We start from the raw sequence: 25,282 nt of genomic DNA, 5'->3' as shown, positions 1-25,282 counted from the left end.
GTGTGATGTTAGGTTAGTTAGGTTTAAGTTCTAGGGGACTGATGACCTCAGAAGTTAAGTCCCATAGTGCTCACAGCCATTTTTGAACTACACTCTGTCTAAAGGCACATTACTTAACACATTAAAGTAACTTTACAGGAAAGGCTACACAAACAGCTAAAGGGGCTTAGTCTCTCTCTCTCTCTCTCTCTCTCTCTCTCTCTCTCTCTCTCTCTCTCTCTCACACACACACACACACACACACACACACACACACACACACACACACAGACAGAGAGAGAGAGAGAGAGAGAGAGAGAGAGAGAGAGAGAGAGAGAGAGAGAGTAAACAAAATTCAAATTCTACTCGAAGCTCTCGGCAACAAATGAACGAGGACGGAGTTAAGAAACACAGCAACATAGTGCTCACCGCATTTTCCGAGATAAAAAGCGTTTATAACGAAAGACATTACACAAATTACATTAATATGTGTGTTTGCAGTGTCCTCTGAACACAAGCGAAGCAGGACCAGTCACAACAAAATCTGAGCAGTAAAAAATATGTATGGAAAACTTTTTGACACACCAAAATCTCGTTTTTTAAAAAAAATTAAGGGATGTGTTAACTCGCCGATGAAACTGACACTCATATCGATTGGTTTGAAGATGACAGGCTATCAATGCAGGACACCATACCGCTAGTCCTGAAAAAAGGCAAAATCACAGTAAGAAGCAAAACGAACAAATACTTTCTTGAGGCCTCACTTTGTTAAATTAGTTACAAATACAATCTAAAATATGTTCACTTTTTTACAGTTTTCAATAAACTAAAAGTCACCGATGATGACACAGAGATGATGAAACATGTTTGGGTAAAAAGAAAAAAAAAACAGTGTGTTTGCAAAAAAGCAGAACCCACATCCTGTAACAGTCGAGACTTGTTTGCGCGCTGACAGCGACAGTGCATACAATGGAACCGTACGAACTCCCCGTCCCCCTACCGATTTGATTCATATTGATAGGATACGTAGGACCCGACGAGGACTTCAACATGTGTGAACAGGAAGACGCAACTATCAACCGTTTTCGAGAAGATCGAGTTTGAAAATTTTACTTGTACTGATATACGTCGTATGGTAGTGTTACAGAGATCCGCATGGTATGGCCGTTAGTATTTAAGGTGTCTGCAGACGAGGGAGTAAGCTATTAGCTTCGTAAGCCTGATCTCTTTGGACTGAAACTCGCTGCCGGCATTTCCTTTTCTTTCTCTCTTTTTCTTCATTCTCAGTAGCAACAGATTTATTATTTTCATAATCTTTCTCCTGAAAAAAGGACGAACATGTATTTTGGTTAGGAGGCCGGGTATAAAAATACAATACAAAAGGACTTTCAATCAAATCAGTGCACTCACGTATGTTTTTGTATCTACATTTTTGACAGTATAATGTCTAACCTGTAGAGCGCTGCGCGAATCGAGATGATACTGATCGTAGAAACATGGAAAACCATAATTACCTAATTTTTACACGTGTATGGTTCTTTCCATGCGTCTACTGCAAAAGAAACTTGGTTTACCTTCATAAACGGATAAGCGGCTCTCTCTCTCATCACACAATTTCGTCAGACACCACACATATTTGTTGTTAGAATTGTATGTGAATAAAAAAATAAAAGAGAGAGAGAAAAAATGGAAGTACACACAATGGGATTCGAGACAGAGACCTCACACTTCACAAAACTAAGCGTTTACTCGCTCAGATGCGGACTCCTTCAATATGAACGACCATACAAAGCATACAATGACGCCTAAAATTTTCATCTGCATTTTCTCGAGAACGGTTGAGTGTTGCGCCTTCCTGTTTACATATGTCGGATGTCCTTGTCGTGTCCTACGCACTCTGTCAATATGAACCAAATTGGTGAAAGGAAGTTTGTACGGCCCATTGTTAAACCATCTGCAGAGGACTGCCTCCCTAAGGCCCTTTTAAAAGATCAACTTCCTCGTCTCAGTCGACTACTAGTGGTAGCCATAAAGATTTAATCATCCTCTTTAAAACATAATGTTATGTAGTTAATCATTTCTTCTTTGCAGGTCGATGCCTGCAGTACTGATACACATTGAAATCCCTGCACTATAATATCGCAACACGCCGCTACAGGAGCCAAAACAATACTGCTCAATCCACTGATAAAGCGGAATATCGATTGAAACTACCAGTTTACTGTTAAGTCACAATTTATTTTACTTCCACTACGCCTTTCAAAGGTTTAAACCTCCATCATGCTTTTTTGTGTTCAAATGGTTCAAATGGCTCTGAGCACTATGGGACTCAACTGCTGTGGTCATAAGTCCCCTATAACTTAGAACTACTTAAACCTAACTAACTTAAGGACATCACACACATCCATGCCCGAAGCAGGATTCGAACCTGCGACCGTAGCAGTCGTGCGGTTCCAGACTGTAGCGCCTTTAACCGCTCGGCCACTCTGGCCGGCTGCTTATTTGTGTGGTTATTCAGACATGTACGAGTATGTGTGACTGATGTAACAAAACAAAGTCGTGCAAGATATGTAACAAGGTAGGTGTTTCAACTGTATGACTCGTATTTGGGTAAATCTTATGTACCAGACTCATTTTGAATCAGTGAACACCGTGTTGAGGATACCATCTTAAGGAAATGCTTTGTTTTCGAGCAATAAGGCCATGCTCGCATGATCGGTATGCCCTTTTTGCAGGCAAACGGCAGTGTTATTCCATAATGAAAATAAACTCTATAATAAACTGCACAGTACGTAAGTAACGGGAAAGGCTGTTTAAAACACTACCGGGCACTTTTTTTCATTCTGCAACATGAATGCGCGCGCGCGCGCGCGCGCGCGCCCACACACACACACACACACACACACACACACACACACAAATGCATGAGTAATTATATGTACAAAGGCTATCTTCATTCACAATCAGTATAAGATGTAACTTTGTACAAATACGGACTTTTACTTGTCTGTTGTGAAATGGCATTTCTATATTGGTGCATTCTGCTGCATCATACGATAGTGTTCACATTTGATAATGAAGTCTTATTACAAAATGTTCTGGGCAGAAGTTTTAAGAAATGTACAAACAGTTAATAACATCACTGTCTTAACAATGTTGGATACTGCAATCATTATTTCCTACTTGTAACATTGATTGTCGTACGCTACTGCAATTCGTTACATTTTCCTCTGGCATATCCACAGGTCTGATCACGTCCTTGAAAGGTGGCGAAGACATCTGGTGGTAAATAACTGATTAAAGTTTAATTATGAACACTCGGTCATGTAATGTAACTTGCGATGCCTCCAAAATAAATTGATTTCTAATGCAGTCTTCAAGCCTGCGAACAACAAATATATGAGTATATTGCCCGCAAAAGTACAACCTGCCAGCGTAGCCGAGAGCGTTAATGTGCTGCTTCCTGGTCTTCGGTAGGCGCGCCGGCCCCAGACCGAATCCGCCTGGCGGATTAACGACGAGGACCGGTATGCTGGCCAACCTGGATGTGGTTTTTAGGCGGTTTTCCACATCCTGCTAGGTGATTACTGGGCTGGTCCCCACGTTCCGCCTCAGTTACACGACTCGGAGATTTGGATAAACGTTCGCACTCTTCCATGACTTACACTAGACATAGACAGCTGGGGTACACTACTTCCATCTCGGGGGGGGGGGGGGGGGGGACGGCAGGAAGGGCATCCGGCCACCGTCTGCAACTAACACTGCCAAACCAATAGTAACAAGGCCTACCCCACATTGCAGCGGGAATAAGGCCTCAAGTAAATGATGATTATTGCCTAAAAAAGTAGTGTATAATGGTTGGACGCATTTAGTGATTTGTAGGGGGAGTTCTGAATTTCAGTTTTTAAAATGTAGCTCCATTGGCTTGCTCAGTCTAAGAGTCAAGCAACAGTAAGGTGTTGTGTTTCAAATTTGGAATGAAAACATTTTTTTGCCAACAGACAACACTGTTCTGTGTAAGTGTAATGGAGGTGCTAACGTCAACAACTACGTTAAAAGAAGGAGGTCTCTCATCCTTGGTCCAAATTTTCCATTGTTTTTGAAAACAAATGCATATATTTTTACCAAGAAATCCAGCAGGTGGCATATTAAGGTGGACCTATAAGACTGTGTTAGAGGTGAAATAGGTTTCACCACAATAAACGTGTGCTGTTCTCCTACATCCGATAAGGTTCCTCCACATGCCATTTCATATCCAAACTTTGAGTGGTCTGTATTGAAAATTCTGTTTTCTCTATACCTTCGCCTGCAATTAAGACGTTGACCTTGTGTACAAACAGTGCAGCAGATTCAATTTTGTCTTTTATGTCCTTCCTTCCTTTCGTAGAAACAAATCTTGTTATTTTTCAGGAACGAATATGGTTGTCTCTTTTAAACCTATCTACAAAGGTTTTCGGCGCATGATATTTGCAATTCTGATTTTTGGCAAAAATAATGTTCCAAAAATATGGTTCTGAGCACTATGCGACTTAACTTCTGAGGTCATTAGTCGCCTAGAACTTAGAACCAATTAAACCTAACTAAGCTAAGGAAATCACACACATCCATGCCCGACACAGGATTCGAACCTGCGACCGTAGCGGTCGCCCGGCTCCAAACTGTAGCGCCTAGAACCGCACTGCCACTCCGGCCGGCAAAATAATGTTCCACTTTCGTAAATTGTAATCATGGACAATCAGACCACGATCACTTGTTCTTTTTTGCTGAAGAACATCGACATGATTTTGGAGGTGTTTTGCTAAATCTTACCGCTGTATTAACTACATTCTATGTACAATTAAATTTCTCTGTAGTCGCCGATACGTATTTTTTGCCACGCGGGATTAGCCGAGCGGTCTGAGGCGCTGCAGTCATGGACTGTGCTGCTGGTCCTGGCGGAGATTCGAGTCCTCCCTCGGGTACGGGTGTGTGTGTTTGTCCTTAGGATAATTTAGGTTAAGTAGTGTATAAGCTTAGGGACTGATGACCTTAGCAGTTAAGTCCCACAAGATTTCACACACATTTGAACTTTTTTTTTAACGTATTTTATACTGTGCTTCTTTTCTTAAGTTTTCTACGCATGCATACTTTTCTTATAGCTCTCTATAACGGTTTCTGTCAATTTGTTTCGTTTAGCTCTGTCTGGTAAGAAAGATTTATATTCGCTTGTAAAATAATCTTCTTCATTCTCAGTTTAGATTTCTGCACAGTCATCCTCAAAGGTATTCTCTTCGTCAACATGTAATGTATCATTTACTGTCAGATATGTCTGCAAAGAACTTATCGTTAACGAATTCGAGTAGCGTATTTGCAAAAGAATGGTCTTTAATTCTATGACCTATCGCATTACGTCACACTGGTGACTGCATCTCGTGGTTTCGTAAAATGTCGACAACATTAACTGCTTGACGTTATGCGTGCTGGCTGAAAAACAGGAGTTTATAATATTATTGTGAAAACTTCTAAAAAGAAGAATATGTTTACTAACACTACGATCGCAAATACATCGTCATTGTGTTTTAAATGTATCTCAATATTCACCAGCACGAAGCCAGAATGATTAAAAAAGCACTCCGTCCTCAGGCCACAAGTGGTCCATCGGGACCATCCGACCGCCGTGTCATCCTTAGCTGCGGATGCGTATAGGAGGGGCGTTTGGCCAACACACCACTCTCTCGGCCTTTAGGATCCTTTTCTTTGACCGGAGCCGCTACTATTTGGTCGAGTAGCTTCTCAATTGGCATCACCAGGCTGAGTGCACCCCGAAAAAAGGCAACAGGGCGTGGCGGCCCGGATGGTCACCCATCCAAATGCCAGCCACACCCGACAGCGCTTAACTTCAGTGATCTGACGGGAACTGGCGTATCCAGTGGGGCAAGGCCGTTGCCAAGCCGGAATGATGTACGGTGTGGAAATACGCACTAGTGCACTATGGGTAGTTCCTTTTGTACGACGACAACAGTGGAAACTGCCTGAATGAACGTACCGTAAAGGTCCCATCTCAATACTGCACAGCATACAGTGCAGTGGTGTAGTTGCATGCTAGGGTAGTCCGCGCAGTTGCGATGACCACTGTGTCCAGATGGTGGAGTAGTCAGAATATCTGCCTTGTAAGCAGAAGACCCGGGTTCGAATCCCAGCCTGGCACAAGTTTTCAACTTTCTCCATTGATTTATAAATGCGGATTAGCAGCTAACATAATTAATTCCTTGTTGTCTTGGTAAATCACAAATCTTTATTACGCGAAGACTAGGCATTTCCTTAAGAAGGGTCTACCGCCACTGCAATTTACAACACACATTGATCTCAGTACGTATGTTTCACCCATACAGTTGAAGTATCTACGTTATAAGCGGTATTTCAGTTCCTCGCACATCCAGCCTAGTGGTCTTCATTGACGTGGGCAGCTGCTGCTCTGAGGGAAGCTCGCAGTTCTTGCAGGTCTCGCACTGGGTGCCAAAGAAAAAATTTAACGAGACTACGTTCTCTATCAACCTTTCCAAACATTGTGCCGTCTGCAAGGGGGAGGGAGCAGGGTGGGGAAGAGGCAGTCAATATTCGTCACCTGAGAAAAAAAGCTTTATTTTGTTGCACATAGCTTCTTTCTACACTCCTGGAAATTGAAATAAGAACACCGTGAATTCATTGCCCCAGGAAGGGGAAACTTTATTGACACATTCCTGGGGTCAGATACATCACATGATCACACTGACAGAACCACAGGCACATAGACACAGGCAACAGAGCATGCACAATGTCGGCACTAGTACAGTGTATATCCACCTTTCGCAGCAATGCAGGCTGCTATTCTCCCATGGAGACGATCGTAGAGATGCTGGATGTAGTCCTGTGGAACGGCTTGCCATGCCATTCCCACCTGGCGCCTCAGTTGGACCAGCGTTCGTGCTGGACGTGCAGACCGCGTGAGACGACGCTTCATCCAGTCCCAAACATGCTCAATGGGGGACAGATCCGGAGATCTTGCTGGCCAGGGTAGTTGACTTACACCTTCTAGAGCACGTTGGGTGGCACGGGGTACATGCGGACGTGCATTGTCCTGTTGGAACAGCAAGTTCTCTTGCCGGTCTAGGAATGGTAGAACGATGGGTTCGATGACGGTTTGGATGTACCGTGCACTATTCAGTGTCCCCTCGACGATCACCAGTGGTGTACGGCCAGTGTAGGAGATCGCTCCCCACACCATGAAGGCCGGGTGTTGGCCCTGTGTGCCTCGGTCGTATGCAGTCCTGATTGTGGCGCTCACCTGCACGGCGCCAAACACGCATACGACCATCATTGGCACCAAGGTAGAAGCGACTCTCATCGCTGAAGACGACACGTCTCCATTCGTCCCTCCATTCACGCCTGTCGCGACACCACTGGAGGCGGGCTGCACGATGTTGGGGCGTGAGCGGAAGACGGCCTAACGGTGTGCGGGACCGTAGCCCAGCTTCATGGAGACGGTTGCGAATGGTCCTCGCCGATACCCCAGGAGCAACAGTGTCCCTAATTTGCTGGGAAGTGGCGGTGCGGTCCCCTACGGCACTGCGTAGGATCCTACGGTCTTGGCGTGCATCCGTGCGTCGCTGCGGTCCGGTCCCAGGTCGACGGACACGTGCACCTTCCGCCGACCACTGGCGACAACATCGATGTACTGTGGAGACCTCACGCCCCACGTGTTGAGCAATTCGGCGGTACGTCCACCCGGCCTCCCGCATGCCCACTATACGCCCTCGCTCAAAGTCCGTCAACTGCACATACGGTTCACGTCCACGCTGTCGCGGCATGCTACCAGTGTTAAAGACTGCGATGGAGCTCCGTATGCCACGGCAAACTGGCTGACACTGACGGCGGCGGTGCACAAAAGCTGCGCAGCTAGCGCCATTCGACGGCCAACACCGCGGTTCCTGGTGTGTCCGCTGTGCTGTGCGTGTGATCGTTGCTTGTACAGCCCTCTCGCAGTGTCCGGAGCAAGTATGGTGGGTCTGACACACCGGTGTCAATGTGTTCTTTTTTCCATTTCCAGGAGTGTATCTACCACCTTTTTGAAATACATGTGATCAAAGATGTAAACATATTTTTGGACGCACCCTATACTGTGGAAATCGTTGATTGAAAAGATGAAGAGAAATATAAATCCTACAAAATGCAGGCTTTCATGGCTTGACAATGGTGGTAATGATGTCGTCTCCAGCATTGTCAGAAGAATCCGTTAGGCACAGAAATAAGTAAGCCTTGGATCACGGCCTAATGCTCGTAAAATAAAAAAACGGGAAGCATATAGTATAAATATTTCCTTTGGCCACAGATTCTTTTCCTGTCGTATTTACATAACATACACTCTGTATACATATAAATAAGCAAGGATAGTGTATTAGAAAACTGAAATGTCAAAAAAAAAAATTATGTTGTCAAAAGTGCCACTCGTGCTCCAAAGCCGTACACACAAAACATAACGTGTCATATTAATTCACATAAATGGTCCTCATGATAGAGGCTTGAACCTCTGAAATTCATGTTGAAAAAAAAAATGGTGACTGGTAACAGCGAGCTTATAGTTTCAATCTATAACAGTCACGGTAAAGCAGAGCTTAAAATGTTCGCGTTTGAAGTGTGCTATTCGGATGTAATTCGTTTTCTGCATTTGTAGGAAAGCCCTCCTATTGGACACCGCTTTAACGAAGACACTTTCAGTGTTTGGTGGAAGAATTTGTGTGCTTCAGAAAAACTGAGGGCTACGCCTGCGGTAGCTTAGCTAACAGCAGGGCATCCCAAGCAGGAGAGGCCTCGGCAGAGGACCAAGATAAAATTTGTCCCACATCCCACATCTTAGGGCAGGGAGGACTCAAAAGGAGTGGAGAAGCCAACCTTCTTCTAAAAAAACACAAGTCGTCCAGAATGGGAGTTGGGTGTGGGGCCAGTAACACCACGCTATAAAAGCGACATATTACAAACCCACAAAAAAAGCTTCGGATAATGGATGGGAAATATATAATACGAAGTTGGTAAAGGAAGAGGACAAAAGACTTGGCAATAGTAACATAGACTATAAGAACAGTGTTGAAACCTGGTACAATGATAAAAGTAGCTGAAGAGGTCATCAAGTTTAAGTGCAACATTGTGTCAATAGAATAAGTGGTTTGACAAGGCCAAGGACAGATAGATATGCGTTAATACTCTCTCCTCTGTAGTTGACCAGAAAGAAGAACAGGTCAATCTGGAGCAGAATTAATAATAATAAACGAGATTAGAAGAAGTCTTTTGGAATTTGAACCTATAGTCGAAAGACTCATCAAACTAAAAATAAAAGGTAAATTCTGGAATATAACCATAAAAACAGCGTACGTACCAACAAAGGAAGCAAAAAAAGGAATGAAAGAACAGTTTTATGAAGACCTTGGAAGCACATGTAGTAATGTACAGATCTATGACTTACTGCTGGTTTTGGGAGACTTATGCATGGGTTAGGCAAAATGACTGGAAGAGTAATACAGAGATATACTTTCGTAAGGGAAGTAATAAGTATGAAATTATGTTACGTCAGTTTGCTACTAGAAATAATTTATTCGTCCAGAGTACCTATTTTCCACACAAAAGAATACATCTAGGAACATGGACATCAATAGTAAGTGGAGTACACAACGAAACAGACCACGTATTAGTAAAAACAAGATATGTCTCGTCAATTATTGGTCTACAGAGGCGCAGAAGTACGAACGTGATCCAGAAAAAATGTGTCCTGACAGCTCACAAGGACGCAATGGAAAATCAATATTGGTGGAACAGCGATCCAGAAAGTAGCGAAAGAAACAATTTAGATAAGAAGAAAGGAAAGAAATGAACGGTTTGTTGAATGTAGACTAACAGTATAATACGAAACGTCATCAAGCTTGAGACTAATACAGAGAGAGAGAGACAAGAAGAAATTTCCAGGCTATAAAGAATTAAGGTACAATTCTCATAGAATATGTAAGAAAAAGAAAAGCGAATGGCTGAGAGCAAAATTTCAAGATATAGGAGAACTAAGAGAACAGAATGAAAGGAGAAGAATTCTATCATGCAATAGGGAAGAAGAGGAAAAATTTTCATCCAACACAAGTCGTGAGCAAAAATAGAAATGGTAAGGTAATCAGAGAACTAACATAACATATTGCCGATATGGGCAGAGTATTTTGAAGATATGCTCAATATCAGCTCATTGTCAGACCAGTTACCTGTTGAAAAACAGATGGTGTCAGAACTCGTAAAATTTGATGGTCAGTGTGTGAAATATGTGAACTAACAACTAACATATAGAAAAATGAAAACATATGTGAGGACTGTAAAACTGGAATAATATATATAAGGAAAAAAGTTAGCTTGTGGAAATGATAGATGCCTAATTTTACTGAAAAGCACCTACAAGATATTTCCCAGAGAGCTGAATAAAAGAATAAAAAATACGCTGAAAATATCCTCAGAGAATACTAATGTGGTTTTCCATGAAACAGAAAACTTCTGATCATTTGTTTGTTATTAGACAAATAAACAAATTTAATGAATATGAAATAGCTTTCCACTTCATGTTTGTTGATTTTACATAAGTATTTGTTAGTTTCAATAAGCCAGCATTGAATAAAGCACAAAACGAAACGCGCATCTGTGAGAAACCAAGAAGCTTATTAACAATGAAGGACACAAAAGCAAAAGTAAAGGTGAACAACAAAATGATCAAGAGCTTTAAATTTACAAACAGTGTTGAATCGTGTGATGGTCTCTCAGGAGTCCTGTTTAACTTAGCACTTCATATGCTGATACAAAAAATAGACAAGAGAGGAAGAATAATGATGTAATCCAGTCAGATATGTGCGTATGCAGATAATACTGGAATTGTGGCAAGACATGTAAACATCCTTAAAGAAATGCACGAAATACTGGAAGCAGAATGAGAAAAACTGGACTTATTGTAAACCAAAATAAGACAAAATACGTGGAAATATCCAATTATAAGGCTCGAAGAAAACCACGTGAACCAAATGACTGTAATTAATGTTTTAAAGCTGTTAGCCGCTTCCATTATCTAGGCGTCCTGTTAACCAGCAATAATAGTATGAGACAATGTATCAGAGAAAGAGTACAGGTTGGAAACAGAGCGTATTATGTAAACTGACAGATTTTTAGAATTTTCTGATTGCAAGAACAATCAATTTAGAAGTATAATGTGTCCTTGTACGACCAATTGTTACATATGGGTCAGAAATATGGACGATCACAGAAACAGATATGAAGAACCTAAAAGCATTTGACAGAAAATTCCCGCTAAAAATTTATTTGTCTGTGAGAGATACAGTGAAATGCCTTCTGAGGGGTTCCGCCTGATTACATGCAGCCTACGTAATGTGAATGACATGCGTTTCCTTCCTTAATGACAATCCTTGGCTGCACACTACAGGAGCTGCAACAATGACACTCCTACAGTGTTTTCGATGGGAAATGCTTGATCACCAACCGTACAGCCGAGACTTTACTGTCTGTGATTTTTGTCTCTTCACTCACACGAACCGCTGCTATGAGGACAACATTTTGGCACAGACAGGATCCCTCCAATGTGCATAGGGATTCGGCGGAAAGACAGGTGGCTACTCACTGTGGCGAGGCTATTGGTAAGTTGGCACCATGCTACGATTAATTTATAAGCTGGAGTGATGACTGTGTAGAGAAGCAGCTGAAAACTAAGTTGCAAATAAAACATTCTTGATTTTCAATGTGGTTTCTATTTCGCGATTTATTGGTGACTGGAGGGGGGGGGGGGGGGCTGTAACATAGCGCTCGTACTGCTGCCATCACTGGCATGCATCCTTGGCGCGGTGCATGTTTTGTGCAGCCGTTCACATGCATGACGATTTATCTGGACACCACCATCGACCTGGTATGATTCGACCGAGCAGGCGACGAGATTCACATTTAACCACAGTCCAGTATCGAAGATCCTGAGCTTACTGCAATCGTAACTGACGATGTCGTTGAGACAACATGGCAACATGTCTGCTGTGGAGTCCCATGTTCAACAATTCGACATTGTGGACAGAGATGTTGGATAAGGGAGTGATTTGAAACACTCATGTCCCCACCAGCATTGTGTTCATATCTACTACAAATCGCCAATTATCCTGTTTTACAGAGTGCGCAAGCCTCAGACCTCCATGTTATGTGATGAGGTGTGGACATTCACCTTGTCGCATATTCTTTGTTCACCGTCCTTCAACCACTCCCCATATGTCCACGACAATATCACGCCAACAAACGACAGGTTATTGCGGAAACTTCTGGTTTCTAACTAGAAACAATCAGCTCGGCTTCTAAACGATCAGAATACCCAAATTTTCTGTTGAATTAGGCTTTTTGTCTAACTTTTTAATCTTTTATAATGCTGCCTCAATCACTTAAGTCAGGATCGGCCACAGAATCCCAATCTTCATGCGTGCTGGTTGTGCTGGCCGAGACTGCATGGGAATGGCAGAAGAGAGGGATGAGAATTCCCAATATGACTTTTTTGAAGTCAAATAACTGCTTCCCACTGCAAAACATAAGTTTGAAATTTGCCTCAAAGGTGCCTTCAAGCTTGCTCAGTAATGATGCAAAAGCGTGGCGCCCTGCGACGTCACCTAATGCTCGACGACGCTTCAAATGGTGAGGTGTCGACACATGCGAAAAAAAGTCTAGAAATCAGAAGGTGATATCACGTGTAAAGTGCGTTAATGATGTCATATTGCCACTAAATTTCACTACACTGTGTCACGTACACAGCACCGTGTACGTGACACACGACGGGAAGGTCTTTACAACCACATTTCACCCCTTATTTTGACGCTTCTGCAATGGATATCAGAAACGCTACGCCCAGGACTGAAATCATGCGACTTTATTATGAATGGCCGAGGAAAATATTTCAGATACACCGCCGCTCAGAATCGACACGGAAAGGCCTCAGTGTGAGGCATAAATGGTGTCAATTAAACTACTACCTTCCTTCGGGCTTCGATTTCCACATACTTCATGGTCTGGTGTGCAGGGTGCAACCACTCAGGACCTTTCAAAACCATTCGACGAAATTTGTACACGTTATCTGTAGCAGCAAAGGGTGCTTTTGCTTCTCCAGTGCTGCTGTTTTACGCCCCCCCCCCCCCCTCCCACTCACAACAAGGAGTATGACACTGATACATGCATGAATAAAACAGCAAATGGTCCCTCTACGATCTCTCCATTCAGGAAAATCCTCAGTGGCACCCACCCACATTTAATGAGAATATTGAAAATGGATATTTGAAGAGAAATCCTACAAAGCAGTCCTGGACACCTGCAGGCAGGCAACTGCCAGTGCAGTTATGTCAAGTGGTTGCCTACCTGCAGGCGCCTAGGGATACTTCGCAGATTCTCTCTGTAAAGGCACATTTTTAAGAATCTGAATAAATGTGGGCAGGTGCCACTGAGGGATTTGCCAAACTGGGTTGTCTTAGAGGGACTCTTTATCATTTTATTCATGCATGTATCAATATTACACGCCTCCATGATTACACTACAGAGGGACATGAAACAGGAGCACAAAAAAAGTATAAGCACCCATTTCTGCTTGGGATCACATTCAAATCTCATCGAATGATTTTGAACGGTCCCGAGCGGTTGGACTCTGTGCACCAGAGCAAATATTGTGGTCTGTACTCCACAGTTCATGTTTAATGATGTTGCTAGCCCACGATGTCCTTCGGAAAGGATTGAAGCGTAAGGGAGATATCAGCATACTAAAGATTGTCAAGAAGGTCTTCCTGTTGCTGCAAACTGTTGTTTTCGACAGCGAAATGTGTGGGAATTAACATCCCATGGTTTCATTGACGCCCTTTATACCACCGCCTAAGGCCTTTCCGTGTCGAGTCTGAGCGGCGGTTTGTTTGAAATATTTTCCTCGGCCACTCATAAGAAAACTGCATCATTTCAACGCTAGGTGTCGCGGTTCTGACCTCCATCACAGAGGCATCAATAGAAGGGTTAAATATTGTTGAGAGGGGCTGTGACGACCTTCCCATCGTGTGACACGTCCACAGCGGCGTTGGTCAGAAGTACGGTGAAATTTGATGGTAGTGTGACATTAAACCACTTTACACTTCATATCAACTTTTGAAATCTGCACTTTTCTTCGCATGTGTCGTCACTCTGCCGTCTGAAGCGCCGTCAAGCCCGAAGGTAAAGTTGCAGGGCGCCACCCTTTTGCACCGTTACAGAGGAAGGTTCTAGGCACCTTTGAGAGAAATTTTCAATGGGAGACAATTATGGGGTTTCGGAGAAGTGACACTTTAATTCTCTTGCGCAGTGTATATTACGCAGTCAGCTAAGCGATGGGTAATGCAGATTTTCTATGAAACGGCATTACAACTCCATGCAGAAATTTTAAGAGTTAGTTGACAATGAAGGAGCAACAAATTATAACGGTCGACATATGGGATCCATTGTTTTGTATATCAAGAAGAACTCTGTGCTAAATTTGCTGGCATGGAGCACATGAGGAAATTGGCGGTACGGATAGTAAAATTTGTTGTCACACGCATTTGTTCCATTGTCATTTACAACAGGTTTTGTTGGAACTAAACAAGGAATATGGAGGCTTTATATATTGCTACAAAGTGCGTTGGCTAAGTCAAGGGGGCATTCCTGGAACGATTTTTCGATTTAAAATCCGCTATTGCTGAATTCACGAAGTAAAAAGGGGAGTAGGAACGCAAATTGGAACAGCCAGAATAGATTGCAGACGTCGCATTTTGCTGCACTTGACTGAATGCTGGCCAAGGTAAGACACTGCAAGGCGAGAAACAACTACTTTTTGATCTCATGGGGAGGCATTTGAAAAGAAATTCGCTTTGTAGAAGGGACCCATTCTGACAAACACTCTCCAGTTCCCTAAACTCACTGATACGGAAGAGAACGCGAGGTATGAATAGTGGCCTTGAAAGAATAACCAGAGTATTTTCCTAAAAGTTTACAGGACACTGACAATCTTATATATGTTTTTGAGACCGGCTGCCATTTCAGCTGAAAGCGCCCCTGTGTATGTGCAGATGTAACTAATTGATCTGAAATTTAATACCCGTTTTCAAGACAAATCCTTGTATGTTACATCTGTCGAGACGTCTACATTACTTTCCTCTTGTAGAGTTACCATGTTTTCATAATGAGGTTGCAAAAGTGCTAGAATATTTCGATCAACATATGTATGTAAAGACCTTGTGAGTAAAGGCCTTTTTTAACTTATGAAACTAAGTAAGTCAAGATTATGTGGCAAACTAAGTGCGAAAATAAGCGAAATTGTCTGCGTCTGTCCATATGCCGACACTTTGTACCAGATAAAAATTACATTACGTCTTCAGAGCGCCAAAAGTACACTCCTGGAAATGGAAAAAAGAACACATTGACACCGGTGTGTCAGACCCACCATACTTGCTCCGGACACTGCGAGAGGGCTGTACAAGCAATGATCACACGCACGGCACAGCGGACACGCCAGGAACCGCGGTATTGGCCGTCGAATGGCGCTAGCTGCGCAGCATTTGTGCACCGCCGCCGTCAGTGTCAGCCAGTTTGCCGTGGCATACGGAGCTCCATCGCAGTCTTTAACACTGGTACCATGCCGCGACAGCGTGGACGTGAACCGTATGTGCAGTTGACGGACTTTGAGCGAGGGCGTATAGTGGGCATGCGGGAGGCCGGGTGGACGTACCGCCGAATTGCTCAACACGTGGGGCGTGAGGTCTCCACAGTACATCGATGTTGTCGCCAGTGGTCGGCGGAAGGTGCCCGTCGACCTGGGACCGGACCGCAGCGACGCACGGATGCACGCCAAGACCGTAGGATCCTACGCAGTGCCGTAGGGGACCGCACCGCCACTTCCCAGCAAATTAGGGACACTGTTGCTCCTGGGGTATCGGCGAGGACCATTCGCAACCGTCTCCATGAAGCTGGGCTACGGTCCCGCACACCGTTAGGCCGTCTTCCGCTCACGCCCCAGCATCGTGCAGCCCGCCTCCAGTGGTGTCGCGACAGGCGTGAATGGAGGGACGAATGGAGACGTGTCGTCTTCAGCGATGAGAGTCGCTTCTGCCTTGGTGCTAATGATGGTCGTATGCGTGTTTGGCGCCGTGCAGGTGAGCGCCACAATCAGGACTGCATACGACCGAGGCACACAGGGCCAACACCCGGCATCATGGTGTGGGGAGCGATCTCCTACACTGGCCGTACACCACTGGTGATCGTCGAGGGGACACTGAATAGTGCACGGTACATCCAAACCGTCATCGAACCCATCGTTCTACCATTCCTAGACCGGCAAGGGAACTTGCTGTTCCAACAGGACAATGCACGTCCGCATGTATCCCGTGCCACCCAACGTGCTCTAGAAGGTGTAAGTCAACTACCCTGGCCAGCAAGATCTCCGGATCTGTCTCCCATTGAGCATGTTTGGGACTGGATGAAGCGTCGTCTCACGCGGTCTGCACGTCCAGCACGAACACTGGTCCAACTGAGGCGCCAGGTGGAAATGGCATGGCAAGCCGTTCCACAGGACTACATCCAGCATCTCTACGATCGTCTCCATGGGAGAATAGCAGCCTGCATTGCTGCGAAAGGTGGATATACACTGTACTAGTGCCGACATTGTGCATGCTCTGTTGCCTGTGTCTATGTGCCTGTGGTTCTGTCAGTGTGATCATGTGATGTATCTGACCCCAGGAATGTGTCAATAAAGTTTCCCCTTCCTGGGACAATGAATTCTCGGTGTTCTTATTTCAATTTCCAGGAGTGTAATTGAATGATACTGAAAATTTGTTTAGTTTGTGATCTATGTACTCAGAAATATGAAATATAAAACCAAGTCGTATGTAGTGTGACTGGATTGCCATTTAAATGTGGCACATTCGCAGCTGCTTCCTCTTACCCTTGTCGTGCACAGACGGTGTGCCGTGGTGTGGGGAAAGTCTGCAGCAAGGAAATAGGAAATTTGTGGTAAGGTCTTATGGGACCAAACTGCTGAGGTCATCGGTCCCTAAGCCTACACGCTACTTAATCTAACTTTAACTTACGCTATGGACAACACATACACCTATGCCCCAGGGAGAGCTTGAACCTCCGACGTGGGGGGCCGCATGGACCTGACAAGGCGCCTTAAACCGCGCGGCTACCACGCACTGCAGCAAGGCTGAGCTCTATGGCACTAGTGCCAGAGCATAGCTTGTACAACCGCAGTACAACCTGTACTACCGTCAGGGCGCTACTACCTTGACAGCTTAGCAAACAGCTACACTACCGTCTTGTTGACGTAAAAGAATACAATTTGAATGTTAATAAGGTCTGTGTAATGACAATCTGAAGAAGATACTTGTCGGCCGGTGTGGCCGAGAGGTTCTAGGCGCTACAGTCAGGAACCGCGCGACCGCTACGGTCGCAGATTCGAATCCTGCCTCGGGCATGGATGTGTGTGATGTCCTTAGGTTCTAGGGGACTGATGACCTCAGATGTTAAGTCACATAGTGCTCAGAGCCATTTGAACCATTTTTGAAGATACCTGAAAACTGAGGAATATTATTTGTAGCTGCATTTATAAGCAGAATAGTTACATTCCTGATAAGTTTATGTTCGGATATTAAGGAACAGTTTTGAGGTGTCATCGAAAACCTAAATAATTACTCGAAGAATGTTCAATTTAGAAAGTTTACTGCCCCATACAGCCTGGAGCTACACTTACTTTGATAAAACATCACGCTGATTTACCATAGGCTCCTCACCTTATCTCAAATGAGAAAAAAGTTACAGTACTAGCTGCTGGGGTTGTTTGTTAATAGCTGTTTCTACGCTACCACCTAGAAGAGTGAATGAAACTTCAAAGATCGTCCTCGTGCGAGGAAATTTGTAGTGGTTGAATATTGACACTCAACAAAATGATGTCTTCAAGATCCTCTTCAGCCAATGCCGGAGCATTCGTTGACCATCCCGTAATAGAAATGACACTACAAAACTGAATAAGCCCGGATAGTCTTACCATAAGGCATTACAGATTACGTATGATCGTATACAAAAGATACAAACAACAGTTAAAAATAAAATAAAATAAAAATATATAAAAAATACTGCAAATCGCATGTGTCACGAAGCACGGACAGGTTTCTCTTAGGGATTCGTTTGCATCTTGGTTCGCAGTGAAGAAATATTATGACTGGCCAGAATAAGATCATAAAGTGCATTTTGTTGTAATGAGTTAGAGGGACTGCTTCTTGGCACAGCACTGAAATTATGGTGAAGCTGTCTTTCCGCCGGCCGTTGTGGCCAAGCGGTTCTAAGCGCTTCAGTCCGGAACCGAGCGACTGCTACGGTCGCAGGTTCGAATCCTGCTTCGGGCTTGGATGTTTGTGATGTCCTTAGGTTAGTTAGGTTTAAGTAGTTCTAAGTTCTAGGGTACTGATGACCTCAGATATTAAGTCTCACAGTGCTCAGAGCCATTTGAACCATTCGAAGCTGTCTTTCCTCAACAGAATAAGTAAGCACATCTCCCGCGGCTTGTTTCGACCGTCTGAGATCAGATTTGCGCAATATATAGTAGAAGAATGCGGAGCTTTAAGAATATTGATGATCGCTCAGTATATTATGCAGAATACACTGGAGAGCCAAAAAACTCGTACATCTGTCTAATATCGTGTAGGGCACCCGCGAGCACGCAGGATTGCCGCAACACGACGTGGCATGAAGTCGACTATTGTCTGAAGCAGTGCTGCAAGGAACTGACCTCAAGAAACTTGTAGGGCTGACCATAAATCCGTAAGAGTACGAGGGGTGGGAGATCCCCTCTGAACAGCGCGTTGCAAGGCATCCCACAAATGCTCAATAATGTTCATGTCTGGGGCGTCTGGTAGCCAGGGAAAGTGTCTGAATCCAGAAGAGTGTTCCTGGAGCCACTTTGTAGCAATTCTGGACGTATGGGATGTCGCATTGCCCTGCTGAAATTGCCCAAGTCCATCCGAATGCACAATGGACATTAATGGATGCAGATCATCAGACAGAATGCTTACGGACGTGTCGTCTGACGGAGTCGTATCTAGACGTATCAGGGGTCCCACATCACTCCAGCTGCACACGCCCCACACCATTACAGAGCTTCCATCAGATTGAACAGTCCATTGCTGACATGCGGGGTCTATGGATTCATGAGGTTGTCTCCATAACCGTACGGGTCCGTCCGCTCGATATAATTTGAAACGAAACTTGTCCGACCAGGCAACATGTGGCGGTGCTGACGGGTCCAGGAAAAGCGTAAAGCATTGTGTCGTGCAGTCATCAAGAGTACACGAGAGGGTTGGTTCAAATGGCTCTGAGCACTATGCGACTTAACTTCTGAGGTCATTAGTCGCCTAGAACTTAGAACTAATTAAACCTAACTAACCTAAGGACATCACACACATGCATGCCCGAGGCAGGATTAGAACCTGCGACCGTAGCGGTCGCTCGGCTCCAGACTATAGCGCCTAGAACCGCACGGCCACTCCGGCCGGCTACACGAGTGGGCCTTCGGCTCCGAAAGCCCCTATCGATGATGTTTCGTTGAATGGTTCGCACGCTGACACTTGTCGGTGGGCCGGGATTAAAATCTGCAGCAATTTGCTGTTGGGCTGCACTTCTGTCACGTTGAACGATTCTCTTCAGTCATCGTTGGGCCAGTTCTTGCATGATCTTTTTCCGGCAGCAGCGATGTCGGGGATTTGGTGTTTTAGCAGATTCCTGATATTCACGGTACACTCGTGAAATGGTCGTACGGGAAAATTCCTTTTTATCGCTACCTCGGAGATGTTGTGAACCATCCCTCGTGCGCCGACTGTAAAACCACGTTCAAATTCACTTAAATCCTGATAACCTGCCATTGTAGCAGCAGTAACCGACCTAAAAACTGCGCCAGACACTTGTCGTCTTATATAGGCGTTGCCGACCGCAGCGCCGTATTCTGCCTGTTTACATATCTCTGTATTTCAATACGCATGCCTGTATCAGTTTATTTGGCGCTTCATTGTATTATGCGGTGTAAGCGTGTTATTACACAATCCTGCCGAGACGGAGAGACATTCATTTCACTCCGAACGAGTTTCCGCAAAAAGTTGAAAAAAAAAGACAAAAGACCAGGAAGTGGGCTAAAAGATGTCTCAAAGCATCATTCTGTACTTTGAGAAATGAAATTTCTGATTGATCAGGAAACGCCAGATACCTCGTTGTTCACATCATTAGAGGAAACTGAAAACATGGTGTCATGACAGTAAGCAGAAATGTTAATTTCTCGTATCAGTTTTCAGAATTGACAAATAAGGCCAGGTCAACTGGAAAGTGAGCATATTTATTTAGTTTTCTCCCAACAGTTGCCGCAGCACAGGCAGAAGATCATGTAAGCTTTAAATCAGTAAGTAATTTTTCTGTTTCACTTTCAACAGTTGTCGCACGAGAGAAAGATAATGAAAACAGCTTGCGTACTCAATAAATCACACAGCCCACTTGTTTAATTTGTCATCAAACTGTGCTGGAGTGAATGAATTCCTGGTCCACTGAAATGGTCACTGGAAGTTTTTTAGACTGGTTTTCTATATAATTTCTGAGTGTAGTTTGCAAGGCAAGCAAATCTATCACAATACACGCAAATTTCATATCGTCGAGCGTCGACATGTCCGCTTTGAAGGCAGGGTTCTGACGCTTCCCAGACGTAAATATTGGGCAACATTGTTATGCCGTTCTTGGTCTCGACTTCTGCGCAGTATTATTGGGTCAATAGCGGTGAGTGTGTGAGGGTCGTTCGGAGGGGTTTCTGGTGCGCAGTGTCTGCTCATTTCCACACTTTCGAACTCTTGGTGAAATAAGAGTAAGGGATTACTTTGTATTTTAGTGTATATTCTGACATGATCATGGAACATACGTAGCCAACTGATAATAGTAGAAATTATCGTTCCAGAATTGTCAGGGAGACAAAATTCAGATATTGATAAAACATAATGATATCATCCAAAAAGCAGGTGGACTTACATATATGATTAGCGACCGCTGCCGGTCTGGTAAACATTAATTTTGAAATTTGTGACTGGTTTGAGTACTTTTTGGTAGGGAGCAAGTAGTATGTTTTCTTGGATGGAGAATCATCTACAAATGAAGAAGCAACTTCATCCATGCCCCAGGAAAGTGTGTTGGGCCCCTGCTGTTCATGTTCTCCGTTAATTGTCTGACAGGCTGCATTAATAGTAACCTCAACCCTTTTGCAAATTATGCAGTTATCTATAATAAAGTAATATCTGTTCAAAGCTTTCACAAATATTCAGGCTGTTCTTGATAAGACTGTAATGCAAAGCGATGCAAAGACTGGGAATTTGTTTTAAGTGTTCAGAAACTAAAAGTATTGCTCTTCAGAGAACGTAGCAGCGTGGTATGATCTGGCTACAATATCAGTGAGTCAGAACTGGAATCAGTCAACTCGTATAAATACGTGGATATTACACTTTGTTGGGATATGAACTGGAACGATTACATTGGCTCAGTCGCAGATAAAACAGGTGGCTGGCCTCCGTTCATTGGTAGGACAATGACAAAATACAATCGGTCTACATAGAAATGTTGCAACCTGGGGAGTTAGTTGGGTCGTGTAATGGACGGGGGGCTGGGCATGGTTTGAGGGTGAGTGGTCCCACTTATGTCAGGAGTCGTCAGTGAGAGTGGTATCTGAAACAACGTTTGTTGAGATCACAGTCATAAAATATCGTCAGCGGCTGGGCATAAGAGCACCATCAGCGAGACATGACGTCACCTCGCAGGTTGCCGAGCCACAACCGCGTGCTGAGCTGACGGCAGTGGGGAGACAAGAAAAGGTTGCCTGCCCACACCTTTTGCGTTACAGTGCGGTCCCCTCCTCAGTGATCACGTACACAACCTGTCGTGTGTTCAGGTGAAGACGGCTGTCTGTGGTCCAGGATGTCAGTTGCCGTGAAGACTAGACCGAAGTTATCTACCGTGGATAGACGATGTTCATGAGTCGACCACCTGATCGGGATGGAGATGACAGCTTGCAAATCATCCACAATGACCCTTCGTGGAGGAGAGCTGGGCATACACCAGTCTTCTCATCCGCACTATCCCAGTGGGCAACAATGGAAGATCACGGCTGCGATATGCGTCACATTGGTTGGATCTCGTTGTTGAAGTCAGCAAGCAGACAGCAGGCAGGCCGTCATCGATCAGCTTGTCGTGGTTTCACTGAAACTCATAGACTGTCATTCTCTCTGGTTCTAGCAACATGGACACAAATGAGTCTTTGAGCTCCGAAAGCCTCATTATTTAAAGGGCCGAGTCTGCATTATGAGGTGGTGGCTGTGGACATACGAACGCACTTGCCTTCGTTTACCGCCCCCCCCCCCCCCCGCACTCCTTGCCTCGCTATGGTAATTCATTAATTATTCTGGATCGCCGAACTCCCTTCCTTTCTGTCTACATTAGACTCCACAGTGTCGCTGGAGTTATGAAGTGTTTCTTCATGCTACCTTGTTATGTAGCATTGCGACGGTTGCATTTTTGCCTTCGCCAGCTCGGAAGTGTGTGGAAATACTCGCTTCATGCCCTGACGTCTGTCACATCGGCGGTGTTTCTTGCTGACATTCCAACTGGCGGACCTCTCCACAGCTCGCAGACTCGTGTGATATCTCGTAGAATACTGTCCAAGTGTGTGGGACCCGCGTTAAAGAAAGTCTGACAGGGGATACTGAGCTTACACAAGAACAGCATGAATGTTGAGAAGTTTGTTTGATCCACAGGGAGTGTCGTGGGAAATCTAGAAAACTAAAACTGCTTGAAGATGATCGCCAACTGTGTCGTGCAGTTCTTCTTACAAACCCTGAATAACCAGTGTTAAATGGAAAATATACTGCAACCTTATATACTTCGCTCTCGTAGTGACCTCGAAAATCAAATAGACTAATTACAGCGGGTATAGGGGCTCTGAAACAGTCGTTCTTCCCGGATGCCTTATGGGAATGGAATGGGAAGAGCACTTATATGAGGTACAACAGGATACACCCTCTGCCATGTGTGGAATATAGATGTAGGTGTATAGTTGTAGATGTTGGCTGTCTGGTGCTACTTGACTTTTTGGGCTGCTGCTGTCTTAAATTTGAACATAAAAATGAATACATGGTACTAACACGCAGAAGTCACGTTAAGGGGACCTTAAAGACTGACCTTCTTTAATTTTCTCCATACCGATAATCACAAAATTTGGAGGTCAGTGTCAGAACGTCAGTTTCATTTGTCGTTTTAAAAAATATCGCCCTTGAAAATTAGAAGATTTCCGAGAAGCTCTGTTAACATTTCTAGTGTTTTGTAACAGTCCCCACATTAGTTGTGACTAGTAGCAAACTTTTATTGAAATTTTATACTTATTATCAAATAGAAATATTATTTAACAATTGTTGAATCATATTTGTAATACAAATAACATCTTTTTATCCTGAGCACTCAAAAATTCAAAGAATATAAGAGCAGGCGGACTGAGCAGGAGCTGGGCCATTTTGTTAGTGTGGATTGCCTACATCAGGGGTAGGTATGGAAACAGGGGCAAACCTATTGTTCTCCTTTGATTGACAGGTTAAGTACCTGTCAATCAAAGGAGAGCAATAGGTTTACTCCTGAGTGCCCCTGATGTAGGCAACCTGCAATAACAAAATGGCCCTGTTCCTGCTTAGTCCCCCAACTTATGAGTACAGCGGAACAGCTGCAGGGTCCTAGTAAAGGTGGTTCTCCGTTGCCTTCCTCTGATCTGTTACCAAGTGTTAAGTATGTATCCATGTCGCATGCGTGACTGTGACTAGTGGGTGTACAGTGCAGTACTGGGTTTTTGCAGTTATGGGACAGGGTGAAACTCATTGCCGGCACCGAATAGCACGAAGAGGGCGGCCGAGCTTAACATCCACATCCGACGGATGTATCACCATCAGTAGTACCACATGTTCTCACTCCATGAGACACTGTGGAGAGGTTTAGAATTTAATGCAGGACATTGGTAGAAAGACAGTTGATCAGGAACCTTAGACCAGCATCTCTCCTCCCCTTGTGGCCAAATAGGGGCAGTGAAAATTTTCCACCATCAGGGTTTCAACCGACTTCCTTCCTAGTCGACCGCCACTGCACAGACATTCGTTACAATTTTCGGATACGCAAGCTTTTTTTTTTAATAACTATTCACATGAAAATAAATTGAAATTTGGACAGACAAGCGAAATGGGTTATTGGTAAACGAAAAAAATTATTTATTTTGTGTACTCATATTTCACGTCATTGGTGATTAAAATTAAAAAGATATAACTTTCTCCTTTCATAATAAAGATAGAACGTAAATAAAACTATTTAAAAAGAAAATTATGCTAACGAGAATCAAACAAAGGACCACACTAATGCACCCATGACAGCTACCAGCTGTTTTACTGTGCTAGAAATAAATGCTGAAATTTAGCTTGCGAAAAGCAAAAGCGCTATTACTGACGCCTTACGAAGGAGCAAGCCTTCATATCAGAACTATTATAAAGAATTCGATAAAAGCGTTAAAGATATAAATAGAAACATATTTATCACTATTGCTTTTATATTGGGTTGGTGCGTAAGTCCATAGTGTTTTCCCCTAAGTTTAACAAACACAACAGATACACTTAACTGAGACTTTAGTCATCAATAATATGTTCTCCTCCACTATTTACAACAGTCTCCCAACGCTGGGGTAGCTTTCGATTCCGCGACTGTAGAAATCCATGTGGTTTTGAGAGAACTCGTCGAACCATGTTCGGAATCCATTTTCATTCGGGAAGGAATTTCCCTAAAGGTTGTTAGATAGAGCGCGTATAAGGTGAACATCTGAGGGCGCAAGATGAGGTGAATAAGATGAGTGCGGAATGACTTCCCTACCGAACTCCTGTATAATGCTTTTTGTCAGTACAGCAGAGTGCAGGCAGGTGCAATCATTGAGTACCATCACTTCACGAAGTTTTCGTGGTCATTGTTCTTCGACTGTGTCTGTTGCCGGCAGCTGTGGCCGAGCGGTTCTAGGCGTTTCAGTCCAGAACCGCGCTGCCACTACAGTCGCAGGTTTGAATCCTGCCTCGGGCATGGATGTTTGTGATGTCCTTAGGTTAGATATGTTAAAGTAGTTTTAAGTCTAGGGAACTGATGACCTCAGATGTTAAGTCTC

The sequence above is a fragment of the Schistocerca serialis genome, chromosome 5, assembly GCF_023864345.2.
Source record: "Schistocerca serialis cubense isolate TAMUIC-IGC-003099 chromosome 5, iqSchSeri2.2, whole genome shotgun sequence".
Taxonomy (NCBI): domain Eukaryota; kingdom Metazoa; phylum Arthropoda; class Insecta; order Orthoptera; family Acrididae; genus Schistocerca; species Schistocerca serialis.
This window is presented reverse-complemented; position numbering follows the sequence as displayed.